The sequence below is a fragment of the Oratosquilla oratoria genome, chromosome 37 (assembly GCF_046742065.1).
Source record: "Oratosquilla oratoria isolate Oo_2021 chromosome 37, ASM4674206v1, whole genome shotgun sequence".
In the NCBI taxonomy this organism is placed as follows: Eukaryota; Metazoa; Arthropoda; class Malacostraca; order Stomatopoda; family Squillidae; genus Oratosquilla; species Oratosquilla oratoria.
In genome coordinates this window covers 26,501,314-26,520,960 of record NC_134813.1, presented here as the reverse complement: position 1 = coordinate 26,520,960, position 19,647 = coordinate 26,501,314, and the positions used below count along the sequence as shown (strand labels likewise).

The 19,647-nt window shown below is 44.8% G+C and overlaps 1 protein-coding gene across 7 annotated transcripts in view; it reads right to left on the bottom strand.

The window, feature by feature from the left end:
• Nucleotides 1–19,647, bottom strand: part of PKD (serine/threonine-protein kinase D3) — a 457,736-nt gene that overhangs the window by 358,008 nt on the left and 80,081 nt on the right. The gene's annotated exons all lie outside the window — the stretch shown is intronic.

Below are 19,647 nucleotides of genomic sequence, written 5' to 3'. Positions count from 1 at the left end.
TCATACTCAGAGAGAGAGAGAGAGAGAGAGAGAGAGAGAGAGAGAGAGAGAGAGAGAGAGAGAGAGAGAGAGGTAGAGAGAGAGAGAGAAAGAGAGAAGAGAGGGAGGGAAGGAAGGGGGAGGCAGAAATAGGGAAGAGAGATGGGAGAGAGAGAGGGGGGAGAAAGAGAGAGAGAGGGAGAGAGATGAAGAGAGAGGCAGAGGGAGGGAGGGAGATGGATAGAGATGGAGAGAGAGGCAGAGAGAGAGAGAGGCAGAGGAGTGGGAGGGAAGGGAGAGAGAGGAGGAAGGTGTGAGGGACAGAGAGAGAGAGAGAGAGAGAGAGAGAGAGAGAGAGAGAGAGAGAGAGAGAGAGAGAGAGAGAGAGAGAGAGAGAGGCGGGGGGGGGGGGAGAAATCTCAACAAGCTAGACTCAATAACAGACCCCGCTAGCCCCAACTCAAAACAACTCCCGAACCAAAAATATGGGCATATGTTCGGCTCAGAAGCAAAACAAAAAATTAAAATTAAATTAATTTTTAAAAAACAAAAAAAACTCTTTGGCCCTCTATGCGTTTCATACAGCTATATAATGAATACTATTAACATTCATAATAAAATTATTCCATGCCCTACATTTCAGAAAAATACTAATAAAAGATAATCGCACGAAAATAATAATAAAACGTCAAATTCTATATTTCCTGGGGATTTTTTTTTTTTTATATAAAATCGATGCAGTGCATAGACCCGCTCGTGAATGTGTTTAAGTGTATATATGAACATTATGTACACATTTGTGTGATTCTGTTAATGCATGCATTTACCTAAATGCAATGTGCTAGATGATTTATACTCGTGAGGTCCAGTCTTTTGGTCTGAATGTACTAATTCTTCTTCCATTATATGCCTCAAATCAAAGCGTTTGTGTGTGCATATGTGTATGCATATGTGTGTATGAGTATGTGTGTATGTGTGTGTACGCGTGCATGTATAAGTAGTGTATATATATATATATATATATATATATATATATATATATATATATGTGTGTGTGTGTGTGTGTGTGTGTGTGTGTGTGTGTGTGTGTATTTACCTAGTTGCAATATACATAGTTGGAGCTATGCTCATAGGGTCCCGTCTCCTTGCCTCCACTCCTCAAAATTTGCCTTAAATCGGTTGTTGGTGTTGCTTGGACTATAACTTTCATCCAACTTGTCCCTCAAGTCTACACATCTATGCGGAAAACTAGACTTCCTCACATTTTTCAAACAAGCTTGCTTTTATCTTTTTTATTTATTTTTTTCTGCTGCGATCTTTTGTTGATTTTTCATCCCATACCAGCAAATCCTGCCTGTCCATTTCCTCTATATCTTTCTCTTTATCTAAATGTGCAGTGTGTGTGTGTGTGTGTGTGTGTGTGTGTGTGTGTGTGTGTGTGTGCGCGCATGCATGTATGTATGTATATGTACAATTGTACATGTGTGTGTGTGTGTGTGTGTGTGTGTGTGTGTGTGTGTGTGTACATGCGCATGAATGTATATGTACAATTGTACATTGTGTGAGTCTGTGTGTGTGTGTGTGTGTGTGTGTGTGTGTGTGTGTGTGTGTGTGTGTGTGTAGTCACGAGCAAAAAATTTATCCAACCCGTATTTCATATGATAAAAATTAACTTTTCTGTCTATTCAAGGAAACTGCTTAACTGTTAGCTTAATACAACATGAAAAACATATCACATACTCCACAAAAAAATCATATTGGCGAATTGTATCATGGGTCAAAAACTTTTGCTCGTGACAGTATGTGTGTGCATGTGTACGTATATAAGCTTATGTATGCATGCGTGTTCATGTGTTCGTATGTTGTGTATGCGTGCATGCATGTGTGTATGCGTGTGCATGTGTTCGTATATGTGTACGTATGTTGTGTGTATGCGTGTATGCATGTGTGTATGAGTGTGTATGTGTTCATATATGTGTACGGATGTTGTGTGTATGCGTGTGCTTGTGTTCGTATACGTGTACGTACGTGTATATGTATTGGTGTGTACGTATGTGTGCGTATGTCAATGAACACGCCTCTCAATGTCGAACCTAAAACGCCCTCTGAAGAGAGAGACGAACCACCTGCCACTTCGACAACCGCGCCGCGTCCGCCGTCGCAACCGCCTTCGCAACCGCCGCCCGGCGAATTTGACGAATTCGTCCAACGAAGACCTCAGTTCTATCCCATTATCACGCAAACATATTTTCAATTTTTTTTTTTTAATTTATTTATTTATTTATTTATTTATTTATTTATTTTTTTTTTTTTTGCATTTCAAAGATCTATTTTTTTTCTATGGAATGGTTAGGTTTGGAAGAAGTGAGGGGGGAAGAAGGGAGGGAGGGGGGAAGAAGGGAGGGAGGGGGGAAGAAGTGAGGGGGGAAGAAGTGAGGGAGGGGGGAAGAAGGGAGGGGGAAGATGGGAGGGAGGGGAAGAGGGAGAGATGGGAAGGAGGGAGAGAGGGGAAGGAGGGATGGAGGGAGGGATGGAGGGAGGGAAGGAGGGAGGGAGTGAAGAATGACTCCTCTATAGCAAAATGGCCTCCGGACCCCCCCCCCCCCGACCCCGCTTCCTCCTGGCTCGACGCAAGACAAACTTGTCATTCTAAAGAGGAAGAAAAAAAAAAATGCATTAAATCGGTCATTTCCCTCAAGAAGAGGTCTTTATTAGTGTCAGTCGAAAATCGACGATTCCTTTATCCTACGGACCAAAGTCGCGCAGAATTTCAGGGGAAGTGGGAGAAGGTGGGAGAGAAGGGAAAGGGGGATGGGAGGAAAGGGGGAGGGGGGAAAGGGGGAGGGGGAAAGCGGAGGGGGGAGGGGGAAAGGGGGAGAGAGGGAAAGGGGGAGAGGGGGAAAGGGGAGGGGGGAAAGGGGGAGAGGGGGAAAGGGGAGGGGGGAAAGGGGGAGAGGGGGAAATGGAGAGGGGGAAAGGGGGAGGGGGAAAGGGGAGGGGGAGGGGGGAAGGGTAAAGGGAGAGGGGCAAAGTGGGAGAAGGTGGGAGAGAAGGGAAAGGGGGATGGGGGAAAGGGGAGGGGGGAAGGGGAGGGGGAAAGGGGAGGGGGGAAAGGGGGAGGGGGGAAAGGGGAGGGGGAAAGAGAGAGGGGGGAAGGGGGAAGGGGGAGGGGGAAAGGGAGAGTGGCAAAGTGGGGGCAAAGTGGGAGAAGATGGGGACAATATCACTCCGGGTCTCCCAGTGATCCAGATTGATCGCTTCCCTTAATCCCAGAAATGAAACGCCGAAGTCCATTGCAATCTTGCACAAAATGTGTCTCCCTCCCTCCCTCCCTCCCTCCATCTTCCTCCTCCTCATCCACCCTCCCTTCCCTTCCTTCTTCCCTCCCCTCCTCCTCCTCCTTCTTCCCTCCCCTTCTCCTCCTCCTTCCCCCTCCCTTCCTCCTCCTCCTCCTCCTCCTCTCTCCCTTCCCTTCCTTCTTCCCTCCCCTCCTCCTCCTCCTTCTTCCCTCCCCTTCTCCTCCTCCTTCCCCCTCCCTTCCTCCTCCTCCTCCTCTCTCCCTTCCCATCACCTCCCCCTCCTCCTCCTCCTTCCCCCTTCCTTCCTCCTCCTCCCTCCCTTCCCCCTCACTCCTTCCTCCCCCTCCTCTCTCCCTTCCCCCTCACTCTTCCCTCCCCCTCCTCCTCCTTCACTTCCTTCTTCTCCCTCCACTCCTCCTCCTCCCTCCTCCCTTCCTCCTCCTCCTCCTCCATCTCCTCTTCCATTCTTCCTAAGCCTCTTCAGCCTCCAAATTGTCCTCCAAGTCTTCTTCCCCCCCTCTCCGGCCTTCCTTCCTTCCTTCTTCCATTTCCTGCAATTCCAATCTTTTCTTTTGGTCCTCACTTAAAAAGTCAATTTCAATTCTTCTTCTTCTTCTTCTTCTTCTTCTTCTTCTCTGCCTCTGTCTCAGTTCTCTCTCCTTTTCTCTCTCTCTCTCAACAACTTCCACCATCTCCTCTCTTTGTCCTCTCCTCTTTTTATTTTCTTTCCAGCTGTTTCCAGGCGATTTCATTCACATCAGTGATAGAAAACGGGATCTTTCTTACTTGGTCCCTCCCACAGCTCCCTTTTTCCTCTACCCTCCTCCCTCAGTTCATTACTAAACTCCCCATACTCCCATTAACTCCCTCCTACTCCCCCTTCCTTCCCCATACTCCCATTACCTCAATCTTACTCCCTTTTGTCTCCCCAAACTCCCACTACCTCCCTCCTACTCCCCCCTTCCTTCCCTATAATCCCATTACCTCAATCTTACTCCCTTTTTTCTCCCCAAACTCCCATTACCTCCCTCCTACTACCCTTTGACTCCACATACTCCCATTACCTCAATCTTACTCCCTTTTGTCTCCCCAAACTCCCACTACCTCCCTCCTACTCCCCCTTCCTTACCCATACTCCCATTACCTCAATCTTACTCCCTTTTGTCTCCCCAAACTCCTCCTTGCTTTCCCATACTCCCATTAACCCCTCATACTCCTCATTGCCTCCATATACTCCCATTACCTCCCTCCTACTCTCCCTTGCTTCCCTATAATCCCATTACCTCCCTCTCACTCCCCTTTCCCTTCCCATACTCCCTATTATTTCCCCTTTCTCTACTCTACATTCCCTTGCCTCTCACTACCTCTCCTCCTTCCCTCCCCCCTCCTTTATATCTCCTCAAATCTCCTCCCTCCTTTTGTCCCTTCTCCTATCTCCCTCTCTCTTTGCCCCCCCTCCATGCCCCTTCTCTTTTCCCTCGCTGTCCCTTCTCTTTTCACTCTCTCTTTCCCTCCATGTCCCTTCTCTTTTCACTCTCTCTTTTCTCTCCATGTCCCTTCTCTTTTCACTCTCTCTTTCCCCTACATACCCCTTCTCTTTTCACTCCATTTCCCTTCTCTTTTCCCTCCATGTCCCTTCTCTTTTCACTCTCTCTTTTCTCTCCATGTCCCTTCTCTTTTCATTCTCTTTTCCATCCATGTCCCTTCTCTTTTCACTCTCTTTTCTCTCCATGTCCCTTCTCTTTTCACTCTCTCTTTTCCCTCCATGTCCCTTCTCTTTTCACTCTCTCTTTTCCCTCCCTGTCCCTTCTCTTTTCCCTCCATGTCCCTTCTCTTTTCACTCTCTCTTTTCCCTCAATGTCCCTTCTCTTTTCACTCTCTTTTATCTCCATGTCCCTTCTCTTTTCACTCTCTCTTTTCCCTCCATGTCCCTTCTCTTTTCACTCTCTCTTTTCCCTCCATGTCCCTTCTCTTTTCCCTCCATGTCCCTTCTCTTTTCCATCCATGTCCCTTCTCTCTTCACTTTCTCTTTTCCCTCCATGCCCCTTCTCTTTTCCCTCCCTTTCCCTTCTCTTTTCACTCTTTTTCCCTCCATGTCCCTTCTCTTTTCACTCTCTCTATTCCCTCCATGTCCCTTCTCTTTTCACTCCATGTCCCTTCTCTATTCACTCTCTCTTTTCCCTCCCTGTCCCTTCTCTTTTCGCTCTCTTTTCCTACCATGTCCCTTCTCTTTTCACTCTCTCTTTTCCCTCCATGTCCCTTTCCAATCCCTAATTAATCTTCCCTTCCATATTCTCTCATTTAGTTTTTAATTTCTCTTTTACCTCCCTAAATCCCTCTCCATCTCCCTTTCTCCCCTCCCTCCCTCCACCTCCCTCTCCGCCTCCACTCCAAATGTCAACACTCTCCTCCTCCTCTTATCTCTTATCTCCAGCTTCTCCTCCTCCTCCACCTCCACTCCTTCCACATCCATTTCTACCCTCCACTGCCTTGTCAACTTTTCTCCTTTACATTTTCAATCACGCAACCTTCAATCGCAACTCTCCACCTCCCCCCCCCCTACCCCGGGGTACATCTCCATCACCAACACCCACACAATCGACGGCTCTCCTTCACAAGCATTTGTAAAGACCGGCGGCCAACACTAACACCACCTTCCTCCAACTCCAGCTCTTCTTCCTCCAACTCCAGCTCTTATTCCTCCAACACCAGTTCTTCTTCCTCCAACTCCAGCTCCTCCAACTCTTCTTCATCAAACGCCAGCTCTTCTTCCTCCAACTCCAGCTCTTCTTCCTCCAACTCCAGCTCCTCTTCCAGTTCCCCTTTCTCCCCTAACAACTCTTCCTCCAACTTCATCTCCCCCCTTCCAATTTCCAGTTACCCTTTCTCCCACAACAACTCTTCCTCCAATTCCGGCTCCTTTTCCTCCAATTCAAGCTCCTCTTCCTCCAACTCAAGCCCCCTCTTCCTTCAAATCAAGCCCCCTCTTCCTTCAAATCAAGCCCCCTCTTCCTCCAATTCCAGTCCCCCTTTTTCCCACAACTCTTCCAACTCCACTTCCCCTTCCTCCAATCCCAGTTTTCTGCCTTCAATTCCACCTAATCTTCCTCCAATTCAAGTTTCCCTTTCTCCCCCTACAACAATTTCTCCAATTCCAGCTCTTCTTCCTCCAATTCCACCTCTTACTCCCATTCCAGTTCCCCTTTCTCCCCCAACAGCTCTTCCTCCAATTCCAGCTCTACTTCCTCCAACTCCAGTTCCACTTCCTCCAACTCCAATTCTTCTTTCTACCCAAATTGATATCCATCCCCTCCTCCTCCACCTGCCAACCACGATTCAAGTCCCGAACTCCCATCGTTCGTCCGATGACCTATAGTCGCCTGGTACCTTCAGGCCTTCAACGTCACGACAGCCTCTTCTCTCGTCTCCCTCCTTCAGGAGACCGAGTTCGCACGAACTCCGAGAGAAGTTCTTCCAAGGGCTTCCTCCACTTATACAAGTTCCTCGAACTCTCTTGGGTCGTCCTCGACCCTCGAACTCACTCGAGGACGCTCCCCTTCACACGACCTCGATTCGTTACTTCGAAAGTAGTTTCCTCGATCATGCCTCCCACAGGTAGGTCCTCTCCGATGTCGTGATATCTTTGTAATCGCGTTATCTCCTTCGTCAGATAGCTCATCTAGGCTTCTCATAACATAAATACATAACTACAACTACTACTATTACTGCAGACATTGTCACGATATCCCCATAATCTCATTCTCTCTCACGCCTTCTTCAGGTAGTTCCTCTACTCCCTAAGCTCCTTATATCCACACCCAACTACAACGACCTTTTACACGTTCTGTCGTCTCGCCAAGGTCGTCTCGCCCTCCACGTGGGTACTCCTTCTCCAGGAGAAAGGGTTCTTCCTCGATAATTTCACAACCTCTTCAGATCACTCTCGGAGTCAGACTCGACCACAACTTTATCCTTCACCGAGGCCTTCGAAATGGTCTCTCTCTCTCTCTCTCTCTCTCTCTCTCTCTCTCTCTCTCTCTCCATTAACATCACATATTTTCAGTCTCAAGTTGTTGTAACACTGACCTTTCTGCAAACTACAATTCTACAGGTTTCGCAATCTACATAATCTTTGGAATATTACTCCAAGTACCACAATATAAATAAACAAAATTATATATTTCGTTTTCTGGCTTGGCCCAACTTGTTAATGGTGTGTGTGTGTGTGTGTGTGTGTGTGTGTGTGTGTGTGTGTGTGTGTGTGTGTGTGTGTGTGTGTGTGTGTGTGCGCGCGCAGTACAGGCTAAGAACCACGACCCTAGAAGGTTCCTAGACAGTTCCTAGGAGGTTCCTAGGAGACTCCTAGGAAGCCCCTAGACGGTTCCTAGGAGGCTCCTAGAAGGTTCCTAGGAACCTCCTAGGAAGCCCCTAGAAGGTTCCTAGAAGGTTCCTAGGAGGTTCCTAGTAGGCTCCTAGAAGGTTCCTAGGAGGCTCCGAGAGGGTTCCTAGGAGGCTCCTAGAAGGTTCCTAGGAGGCTCCGAGAAGACTCCTAGTAGGCTCCTAAAAGGTTCCTAGTAGGCTCCTAAAAGGTTCCTAGTAGGCTCCTAAAAGGTTCCTAGTAGGCTCCTATAAGGTTCCAAGTAGGCTCCTAAAAGGTTCCTAGGAGGCTCCTAAAAGGTTCCTAGGAGGCTCCTAGAAGGTTCATAGGAGGCTCGTAGAAGGTTCCTAGGAGACTCCTAGAAGGTTCCTGGGAAGTTTCTAGGAGTGAATGGGGAATGTAAACAGAAGCCATCAGGTTATAAATTAATTAATTAATCAATAAAATCATTCTCAGACTAGGGAAGCAGATCGACTGTGTAAAAGATTTAATACAGCACGTACGAACAATAATAATAATAATAATAATAATATAATAATAATAATAATGTGCTTAAACACGGCAAAGAAAACGTGGACTGGGAGTGAAACGTTTACTCCTGACGTTTCATCTACTGACTTTCTCAAACAAATGAACAAACTGGATCGTGCAGAGTTTTTATATATACGCTTGGTAGCTCATGGAGGTATGCGAGCGTGGCGCGCTGTGCTCTGATTGGCCCGCTGAGATGCCCGAGACAGCCAATCGTGAAGCGCTATGCCCGCTGAGGTTTTTGCCCAGGTAAAGCTGCTAGCCTTACTATTGATGTTGGGACGGGTAGTGATATATGCAGTTTCTATGGATTTCCTAGTCTTATCCACACCTTTGTGTAATACCTCGGCCCGGTTCCATTGTGGCAAGTGTCCAGATTCGTCCACATGGACTGCCGTTCCTTTGTCGTGTTTTAACTTGTTCACATGGATATTAATTTACAACGATAATAATAATAATGCACAAAAATATTCCATAAAAATTCGCCTCAATCTACATATTCTGCCTCCTTCCCCCCTCCCGGTAAACATACCCCCCCCACAGTCGCGACAGACTCCCCCGCCCCGTAAACCCCCCAACAGTCGCGACAGACTCCCCATCCCATCAAAAAATCTCTTTCAATATCTGCTCACCCAAGTTATCTGCCTGTCTGCTTCATTTGGAATGACGACAGCCTCTCGAGGCCTCTCCATATGTGCCTCCCCTCCTCTCCTCTCCTCTCCCCTCCTCCTCTCCTCTCCCCTCCTCCTCTCCTCTCCTCTCCTCCTCGCCTTTTCATTCATTGTTGTTCTAATCCCATTCACGCCCAGTATTATAATGAAACCTCTTAATACTCCTCCTCCTCCTCTTCCTCGGCCGTCCTCCCTCTTCCTCAACTTACCCCTTCTCCCACTCCCTCTTCCTTCTCATTTCCCCCATCCTCTCCTTGTCTCTTCTTACTCTTCTTCGCCCTCCTTCCTCTTCCTCCTCATTCTCTCCTTGCTCATCCCTCTCCCTCTCTTCTTCAAACTCTCCTTGTCTCTCTTCACTCTTCATCCTCCTCCTTCCTCTTTCTCCTCCCTCTTCCGCTTACTTTTCCTCCCCATCCTCTCCTCGTCTCTCCTCATTCTTCTTCACCCTCCTTCTTCCTCTTCCTCCTCTCCCTACTCCTCCCTCTCCCTTCTCTTCTCCAAACTCTCCTTGTCTCTCCTCACTCTTCATCCTCCTCCTTCCTTCTCTCCTTACTCCTCCTCCCTCTCCCTCTTCCTCCTTCTCCATCTTCTCTTTCTCGTTCCTCTTTTTCGTGCTCTTTAATCCTCCTCCTCCTCCTCCTCCTCGTCTCCTTGGTTTCCCTAACTCCCCTCCTTGTCCCTCCTCCCACTCAATTTCACATAAGAATGGAGGAGACTGCTAGAGACCATATGGCCTACACTTGCCAGTTCCATGTCTATGACCACCTATTATCCCCATTCATAAAATGATCTAACCTTCTCTTAAAATAAAAGATACTTTCAGCGCTCACTAAATCGTTACTAAACCTATTCCATTCGTTAACCGATGTTGGTAAACCAGTTCTTGTCTTCAGACGAAGAAAACTCAGTGATGTTGTGGGTCAGACGAGGTCACGTAAGAAAATAGTGGGTCAAATGAGGTCAAACAAGAAAAAACAAATAAAAATAAATAACTAAATAAATACATTGATACATTGTAACCGATTCAATAAGGTGAAAAAGAAGAAGACACGGGTCTGGTTCCGAGTTTAATCCTGACCGGTTTCGCTCTGAGCTTCTTCAGTTATTTCTCCGAAGAAGCTTAAAGCGAAACCGGTTAGAACTCAGAACCAGTCCCATAACTTCTTTTTTCCACCTTATTCGGAAAACGAAAAAAAAAAAAAAATAATAATAATAATAATAAACAAGTAAAAACAAACAAATAAATAAATAAACGAAAAAAAAAAATTAATAATAAAAAATACTAGATTAAAAAAATTAACAAAAAAATAAATACTAAACAAGTACAAAACAAACAAACAAAACAAAAATAAATAAATAAATAAATAAATAAAAACAAACATAACTGGACATTCCTGCCTTTCGTGTCCACTTGCAGTAGGGCGACATTTTCGGGCTTACAAGGTCGAACAAGACCCAGGAAAGACTTTACCTTCAAAATGTCCTGTCCCTCCAATTTCATGTCACACTCCTGCAAGACTTCCCACCACTTACCTACAAAAAAGAAAAATACGTTAATTACCAACAGGAAAAAATAAAAATAATCATAGCACGACTTTACCGTTAAAGCAATGTAATTACAGCCACCATTCACCAAAACTCACTATCTTCAGTGTGTGTGTGTGTGTGTGTGTGTGTGTGTGTGTGTGTTTACCCAGTTGTATCATACGGGAAGAGGGCTATGCTCGTATGACCCGTCTTTGTATCTTTCAGCATAGTTTGTTCTTAATTTTTTTTATAGTTTTTGCACACACAGTTGCCTCATCCATTTTATTCCAGATATCCACCACTCTGTGTGGGAAACTTCTTTTTTAAGATCTCTTCTATAACTATTCTTTTTTAGTTTCTTTTCATGTCCTCTTGTCTTTCTTTTATTGTGTGTGTGTGTGTGTGTGTGTGTGTGTGTGTGTGTGTGTGTGTGTGTGTGTGTGTGTGTAATAATAAATAATAATAATAATAATAGAAGGTTTATTTCAATTACAGTAGTACACTGACAATAATACATTGCAAAAGCTGATTAAGAATATAGGACTCAGAGTATATACTGTACACTGTACAAGTTCACATAGAGTTGATAATGTGCACAATGGATGGGATGGCACTGTTTTTGTGTGTGTGTGTGTGTGTGTGTGTGTGTTTACAAACATACACGTTCATATGGGATTTCAACAAAGCTGCGGTTCCAATCAAATCCTCCTAAAGAACAAATGTTCTTATAATCCCACAACTAATACACACATACACAAACACATACAAACACACACACACACACACACACACACCTCGTGGCGCAGTGGTTAGAGTTCCCGGCTGCCACTACGGTGGTCCGGGTTCGAATCCCGCCCAGGGCTGAAATAATTTCAGTATCGCTGCGCTGCGAGTCGTTACTCCAACTCTCGTGGGCGGGGAGTTGGGTGTGTGCGTGCGTGTAAGGTCACAACATTACCCATAGATCGGTCATATATGAGCTCTGAGCTCTCATCCGGGAGGGTAACAGCTGTCGATCACGAGTCCAACACGTGATCCAAGACCATGATGAATCACACACACACACACCCTTTAGCAAAGATAAACCTCAATTAACCAGTTAACGCGATTCAATTGACAGCATTCTGTCACTAAACCACGAATTTATATTTCACTTACTTCAAAAGGGATAGAAGTGGTGGACACTTAATGAGTTCATATCAATCCAGGCGACTTCTAGAAAGTGATGTTTTGACACTTAACCTCCAACACCCAAACCCAGAGGAATCTAACCTTTATTTTACTCACACACACACACACACACACACACACACACACACACACACACACACACACGCAAGCGCGCGCATGCACACACTAATTAATCTCATTTTACCATCCCAATTACACGCCCCGTCAGTTACGGCAAGCGGGTGTATTTTTTTGTGCCGATGTTAGGTCGCCTCCCTGCCTGACCAGGGCTGTCAGGAACCAACGCGACATAGCCCGCAGCAGGCCCTTGGACTCGAACTCACAACCACCTGCTCACGAGTTTGACACTTAATCCACTAAACGTTTCTGGGAAAACGTTTACGGTCATCATTGTCAAGAAAACGTTTTCATGTGTCATTTGTTAATTGATAACATCTTGAAGGTGTTATGTGCCAGTTGTGCCACGTGCCAGCTGTGCCACGTACCAAGTGTATCGCGTGTCAAATGTGTCACGTGCCAAGTGTGCCACACAGTGTCAAATCTTGCCAGTACTACCTTTTGAAACTTCTTCGGTGTGTGTGTGTGTGTGTGTGTGTGTGTGTGTGTGTGTGTGTGTGTGTGTGTGTGTGTGTGTGTGTGTGTGTGCGCGCGCGCACACAAGGTTGTGTAAAATATGCAATAAATAACAAAGCACTTGTACAACGATTAAAAACACGGAGGCAACAACGTTTTCCTTAAACACCTAACCCGCCCCCCCCAAAAAAAAAAAAAAAAAAAAAAAAAACGAACTCGAGAGATCCAATCTTGTTCCTGTCACGACAACGAAGGTCCTCCTCCAGCTCCTCCTCAGACACTTCCCGGAAGCCCAGCTGACCTCCTTTCGGGAAAGGTTAACCAACAAGATTTATCTGCTTAACGGGCGCGTGGGCACAAACACACACGAAGCAAAAAATAAATAAATAAATAAATAAAATAATAAACAAGTAAATGAAAATAAATAATCAATTGAAATTAAAATAAATATAAATAAAACTAGAATAAAATAACAACGTAATAAAATAAAGTGAGAGCACTCTAAAGTGCAATAATAATAATAATAATAATAACCTAAAAATAAAATAAAATAATAATAATAATAAAACGCAGTCTGGTAGGGTTGCGGCAAGCCATTATATATATATATATATATATATATATATATATATATATATATATATATATATATATATATATATATATATATATATATATATATATATATATATATATATATATTGCAAAAATAATCACAATAACGCGTGACGAAAATATATTGCAGAAACCACAGGGAAATTAAAGTCGGTATACAGAACGTTTTCGTCTATTACGACATCCTCAGAGGATGTCGTAATACAGTAGACGAAAACGTTCAGTATTCCGACTTTAATTTCCCTGTGGTTTCTGCAATATATATATATATATTATATATATATATATATATATATATATATATATATACACACACACACACACAGATGTATACATATACCGCAACTACACATTGGAATGTGATCTGTATTAGAACACATTCTATTTCATTATACGTCGAGGGACGGACGATGCGTAAGTAATCTATGTCAGTTCTGTAACCACAAGTAATCAGATTAATGTAAACGCACACACATGTACACACGCACACGTACACACAGTTCACATATATTCTCCGAGCAGGTTAGAGCGTCGCGACTTGCGACGGAGGTCGAGGAGAGGTTGTTCGAATCCTGCCACGAGGGAGTTGGACCCACGGTATGGTTCATTAAATTCCACGCTACAATGGGGAGGACAGAGGGAAAGGGGGAGGAGGGGGGAAGGGGGAGGAGGGGAAGGGGGAAGAGGGGGGAAGGGGGAAGAGGGGGAAGGGGGAGGAGGGGGAAGGGGGAGGAGGGGAAGGGGGCGAAGGGGAAGGGGGAGAGGGGAGGAGGGGAGAGGGGAGGAGGGGAGAGGGGAGGAGGGGAGGGGAAGGTGGAGAAAGGAGTGGGGAAGAAGAGAAAAAGACAGGCGGGAAAGGAAGAGGGGGAGGAAGAAATGAAAGAGGGGAAGGGGGAGGAAGAGGAGGAAGCTGGGCGAGGGAGGAGGGGAGGGGAAGAGAGGAAAGAAGTGGAGGGAAGAGGGGAGAAGGGAAACGGGGAGGAAGGAAAACGAAGGAAAGGGGGTAAGAAGGAGAGGAGGGAAAAGAGGGGGAGAGAAAAAGGAGGAAAAAGAGGAAAAAGAGGAGGAAAAAGAGGGGGAAAGAAAAAGAGGAAAAAGGGGAGGAATGGAGGAGGGAAAAGAATGGGGGGGAAGTTGAAGTGGGGAGGGGAGAGAGATGGGGAGGAGGGAGAGAATGTGGGGGGAGGGAGTTGTAATCTTGGCAATTTGCAATAAACCAACCGGTTGAACTTGTTGGTGAGGACAAATTCCCAACAGCTGGAATCAAATGTCATCTCATTCGTCTCCCTTTTCGTGGAGGACATTTTCCCAACTAGATCGACAATTAATCCCATTTCCTTATTCTAAAACACACAGACAGCATTTGTCAGCTGTTGCCACACGCTCATCGTCCCCCGTCTCATTTTTCATTCTTATAATTAATCTGTCATATCACATATTCATTTAGTAAATTTAATATCTCACGTTTACGGGGAAACTTGTGTCCTTGAGTGTGACGATGTCCTTATCCCCCCCTCCTTCCTTACCGGAGGATCCTTCTCCTTTCATCCCATCTGCCGCCAGACGCTTTTATTCAGTTGTCACACACACACACACACACACACACACACACACACACACAGCGACCCCTACACGATCAATATTAAAGACGTCAAGTTGTCCACAAGGATGAAAGCACTAGTAACTGCAACCCATAACAATTATACTGTATATACATATACACACACAATTATATATATATATATATATACATGTGTGTGTGTGTGTGTGTGTGTGTGTGCACTTGAAGGTGTTTGAATAGACGAAAGCGCTCTGTCCATAGTTTTTCGCGTACTTTGAATCACGAGTCTGTGATTTCTCCTGCACACACACACACACACACGTACTTTTTTTTTTTATAAATAAAAATAATGCCATGGGACGCCATCTATGAACAGATACAAATACTACAAATGTAGTCTGAATTTAGAACCCACACGGACTCTGGATCTGAACCTAATCTCCATCGACCGAGACCCACATTCTATTCTGGCTGACGTCAAGCGATCTTATTCAACTAAGGGGCTCATGGATAGTTTTATTCTGGTTAAAATTAGCCGATTTTAATGAACTCCGTTAGATGCTCCTCAACACAGTTAGTAAATTTTGGTTAATATTAACCCCAAAAAATAACACTGTATGGTTAGCCTGGGTTAACACGTAGGTCGCGAACGCTGGAGTGTTAATCCGGGTTAACATAACCCCCCGAAAGGCCTTAAACATTGTACTGTTAATTTGGTTTAACGTCACAAACGCTGTGATATTAACCTGGGCTAATACCAAACCGAAAAGGTCACGTTATAATGTTAACCTATATTAACACTAACCTCGCTAAGCCCGTTAAATCACAAACAAAACATTAACCTGGATTAACATCAACCCGAAAAAGTCATGTTAAAAACTAACCTAGGTTAACACTAACCTCGCTAACCGCGTCAAGTCACAAACCTAACAATATTAACCTGGGTTAACAATAAACCCGTGACGTCACAATAGACGTGACGTCATAATATCTGCCGTTGTACATCACGTGATCTCCTCTCAAAGAAAACGGCTCCAGGTCACATTCAATTACTTTATTCAAATACTTTCCCTCATCCCCCCTTTCCTCCCCTGTCCCCCATTCCCGCCTTTTCTCTCCCCATTCCCCCTTCCCTCCCTCCCATTCCCTCTACCCTCCCTCCCATTCCCCTATTCCCTCCCTCCCACTCCCCCCCTTCCTTCCCTCCCACTCCCCCCCTTCCTTCCCTCCCACTCCCCCGTTCCTCCCCTCCCTCCCACTTCCCCGTTCCTCCCCTCCCTCCCACTCCCCCGTTACTCCCCTCCCTCCCACTCCCCCGTTCCCTCCCTTCCATTCCCGTTTCGTCTCCCCCTCCCCCCTGTGTGTGTGTGTGTGTGTGTGTGTGTGTGTGTGTGTGTGTGTGTGTGCGCGCGCGTATGTATTACACTAAGACCCCATAACTCCCTTAAAGAAGAATATCCATACCGGGGGGAGGGGAGGAGAGGGGGGTTAACTATACCATAACAACGAAGGACCCTCTGTAATCCACTTCCATACCTAACTATGGTTCACCCTCCACCTAAACCACTTTCCTATGTTGTAACTAAGTTAATGACCTCACTCGTACACCAACTAACCCACAAGGGAAGGGGGGGGGATGGGGAGAGGGGGGTGCAATTCAAACACAACGACCCAGTGTGTGTGTGTGTGTGTGTGTGTGTGTCTGTGTGTGAAATCACAACACCCTCTATAGATCAAGCTTTAAAGATTATAAGCTCTCCTCCGGGAGAGTAATCGCTGGTGACCACAAGCCCTGCACGGGATCCAAGACCATGACAAATGCAGCCTCCACCCAACCCTCAGCTTTCAAAGCAGCCCCTATACTACTACTACTACTACTACTACTACTACTACTAAATATATATATATATACATATATATATATATATATATAATTTTTTTTTTTTTTTTTTTTTTTTTTTTTTTTTTTTTTTTTTTTTTTTTTTTTTTTTTTTACAATATGTACATAATATTGATGGAGCCTTGCTGAAAAAATGTGTCAATATTACTTCGGCAATATAATCAATAAATATATTCAGTAAATAAAAATAATGTACAAAGTTACCTAAGGGCCCTGTCACACTAAGCATACGACCTGTTTCCGACCACCGGCGACCAGGTGGTCGCCGATCAGTTGCAGGCAGTCTTTGGAAGTCGCTGGTAGTCGGTAATACGATAGATAAATAGATAGATCGATAGATATATTACAACACACACTGAATAGTCCCCAGTACATAGATTTTCATCTTACCAACCACATTAACTTTTTTTCCATTTGAATTCCTTGCATAGGTTTTGTGTCGCCGACCGATCGCTTGATTTTCGGTCGAAGGCGATCGGAAACTGGTCGTAAGCGACACTTAACTTGGTGACAAAAAAAAAAAAAAAAAAAAAAAAAAGTGTGTACGTGTGTGTGTGTGTGTGTGTACGTGTGTGTGTGCGTGTGTGTGTTTATCTAGTTTCATTTTACGGGAAGAGAGCTATGCTCGCTGTGACCCGCTTTTGTATCTTTCAGCATCCAGCTTGATCTTAAATTCTTGTATAGTTTTTGCGCTCACTGTTTCCTCATTCAGTTTGTTCCAGATATCTACCACTCTGTGTGGGAAGCTATTCATTTTCAGATCTCTTCAGTAACTATCCTTTTTAAGTTTCTTTTCATGTCCTCTTGTTTTTCTTTTATCCCACTTTAATAAATCATCTTTATCAAGGACTTCCATCACTTTCAGAATTCTGTAGATGGTTAGTAGATCTCCTCTTTCTCTTCTTTGTTCCAGGGTCGGTAGTTCGAGTGTGAGTGAGTGAGTGTGAGTGTGTGTGTGTGTGTGTGTGTGTGTGTGTGTGTGTGTGTGTGTGTGTGTGTGTGTGTGTGTGTGTGTGTACCTATATTTCTACCAGCACATCGGTGGACATATACCAGTTCTACACGTACACACACACGCACTCCCTCCCTCCCCTCCCACCTCCACTCCCCTCACTTCCCACACACACCCCTTCCTCCCTTCCCACAACACACTCCCTCCTTCCCCTCCTACCTCCACTCCCTTCCCTTTCCACCTCCACCCCCTCCCTCCCCTCCCACTCCCTCCCCCACCTGTTCTTTTCCTTTTACATATAAAAACCAATTGCTCGGTGCAAATCAAAAGCCGAGAACTCAAATAACAACCTCTTTTCTTTTACTTCACCTGAACAAGAGATCTTTTCATTCCCCCTCCAGGTGACTTGTTGGCGGTGTCCCTCTCCCCCTCCCTCTCTCTGCCCCCCTCTCTCTCTCTCTGTCCCCTCTCTCTCTCTCTCTGCCCCCCCTCTCTCTCTCTCTGCCCCCCCTCTCTCTCTCTCTGCCCCCTCTCTCTCTCTCTCTCTGCCCCCTCTCTCTCTTTCTCTCTGCCCCCGTCACTCTCTCTCTATGTTTACTTCCTCCACTTCCCTACCGTGTGGTACATTTCCTTTTACTCTGAATGCCGGCAGGTGATTTTATTCGCACGTGCGCGGTCCCCTTCGTTACTGATTTACCCAAGAGAGGCATCTTGTTCCCCCAGGGGAGGTAATTGCCCAGGGGGAGTATTCCATATCCTTTATACAGAAAAAATAAATAAATAAATAAATAAAAATAAAATAATAATAAAATGATAATAAATAAAAACAATAAATGAATAAATAATAACATCAAATAAAAGTTAATAAGAAATAATTAAATAAAAATAAAAACAACTACGAAGATAACAATTAATATAAAAAATAAAATAAAACGAAAAAATACGGAATAAAATAATGAATAAATAGTACGATAAATAATAAGAAATAAGCAAAAATGAAACTGAACAATATTTAGCAAAATAATAAAACAAATACTGCATATCTATATACCAAATAATACAAGAGTGAAGACCCTACACCAGGAGGCGCTGAGTAGCTGCGGCCGGAGCCGTCACTTTCGGCCTATTATGCGCTTTAGGGACTGCCGGGAATCGAAGAGGAGTTCGGGATTCGAACTCACAACGGAGTCAATGCGAGACAAGCACGCTTCCGATGACGCCACCAGTACATTAGATTAATCAACAAAATAAATCTCATTAAACTCGCTATCGATCCCTTACGAGATTATTCAATTCGTTATTGGAGTTTGAAAACGTGATTATATTAATTTAATGCTCTGCTGGAATTCTATTATTATTACCATTATTATAATTGTTATTAAAGCTATTATTATATAACTGTTGCCTCAACATACGCCTCCCGAATTTGGCAGTGAAATAATATATTAATTGGAGAAAAATAATTAAAATAAAATAAATCAAGAAAGGGGGTAGATGGAAAGAAAGGTGAAGTCCTGAAGGCTGTAGGATTTGTAGGATTCTATTTTGTAGAAATATCAACTACTTTCTTAATCTACCCTGGCTGCCGGCAAGTGATTTTATTCATCTTAAGCAATTCTCGCCAAAAGAGAGAGAGAGAGAGAGAGAGAGAGAGAGAGAGAGAGTTCGCTCTTTTCACCCAAGGTCATGTCTCGCCCCTCCTCCTCCTCCTCCTCCTCCTCCTCCTCCTCCTCTTCTCTTCCCTCGGAGCAGCGGCCCGTAATCCAATTTCAACGCAAATACGTCGTTAATGGAGCCTCCACTGTGACGTCACCACTCCCTTTCCTCCTCCACCAAGCCTCTACGTCTTCCACCACGCCTCCACCTCCTCCACCACGCCTCCAACCTCCTCCACTTCCTCCAACTACTCCACCACGCCTCCACCTCCTCCACCACGCCTCCAACCTCCTCCACTTCCTCCAACTACTCCACCAAGCCTCCACCACGCCTCCACCTCCTCTACCTCCCCTCCACTCCCAAAGCTTATATACCAATATTAGATAACTACACCCTACTATATAGCTAACTAACCTAACACTCTTATTCTAACCTATTTCCCAGCAACAACACGATATTGCCCATGGAAGCGCTGGCGATTTATGGGAAACAAATTCCCCCCCTCCTCTCACTTGCCCCCCACCCACTCCCTCCCACGCCATCTTTCAAACCACACACACACACACACACACACACACACAGTCAAACATACATCAATTAATCATAAATAATAAATCAAATTCCAGACAGAATCTGTTTGAACAACAAATATCGTAGAATTATATTTATCACTATTTTTTTTTGTCCTATGGTGTTCATATTTAATCTAGTTGCCGCCAGGATATTTTATTCAGCTAGGGGGGTCTCAACTTGAAAACGATTACAACTATTTCCAGTTACATGTGCACACACTAGTCACACACACACACACACA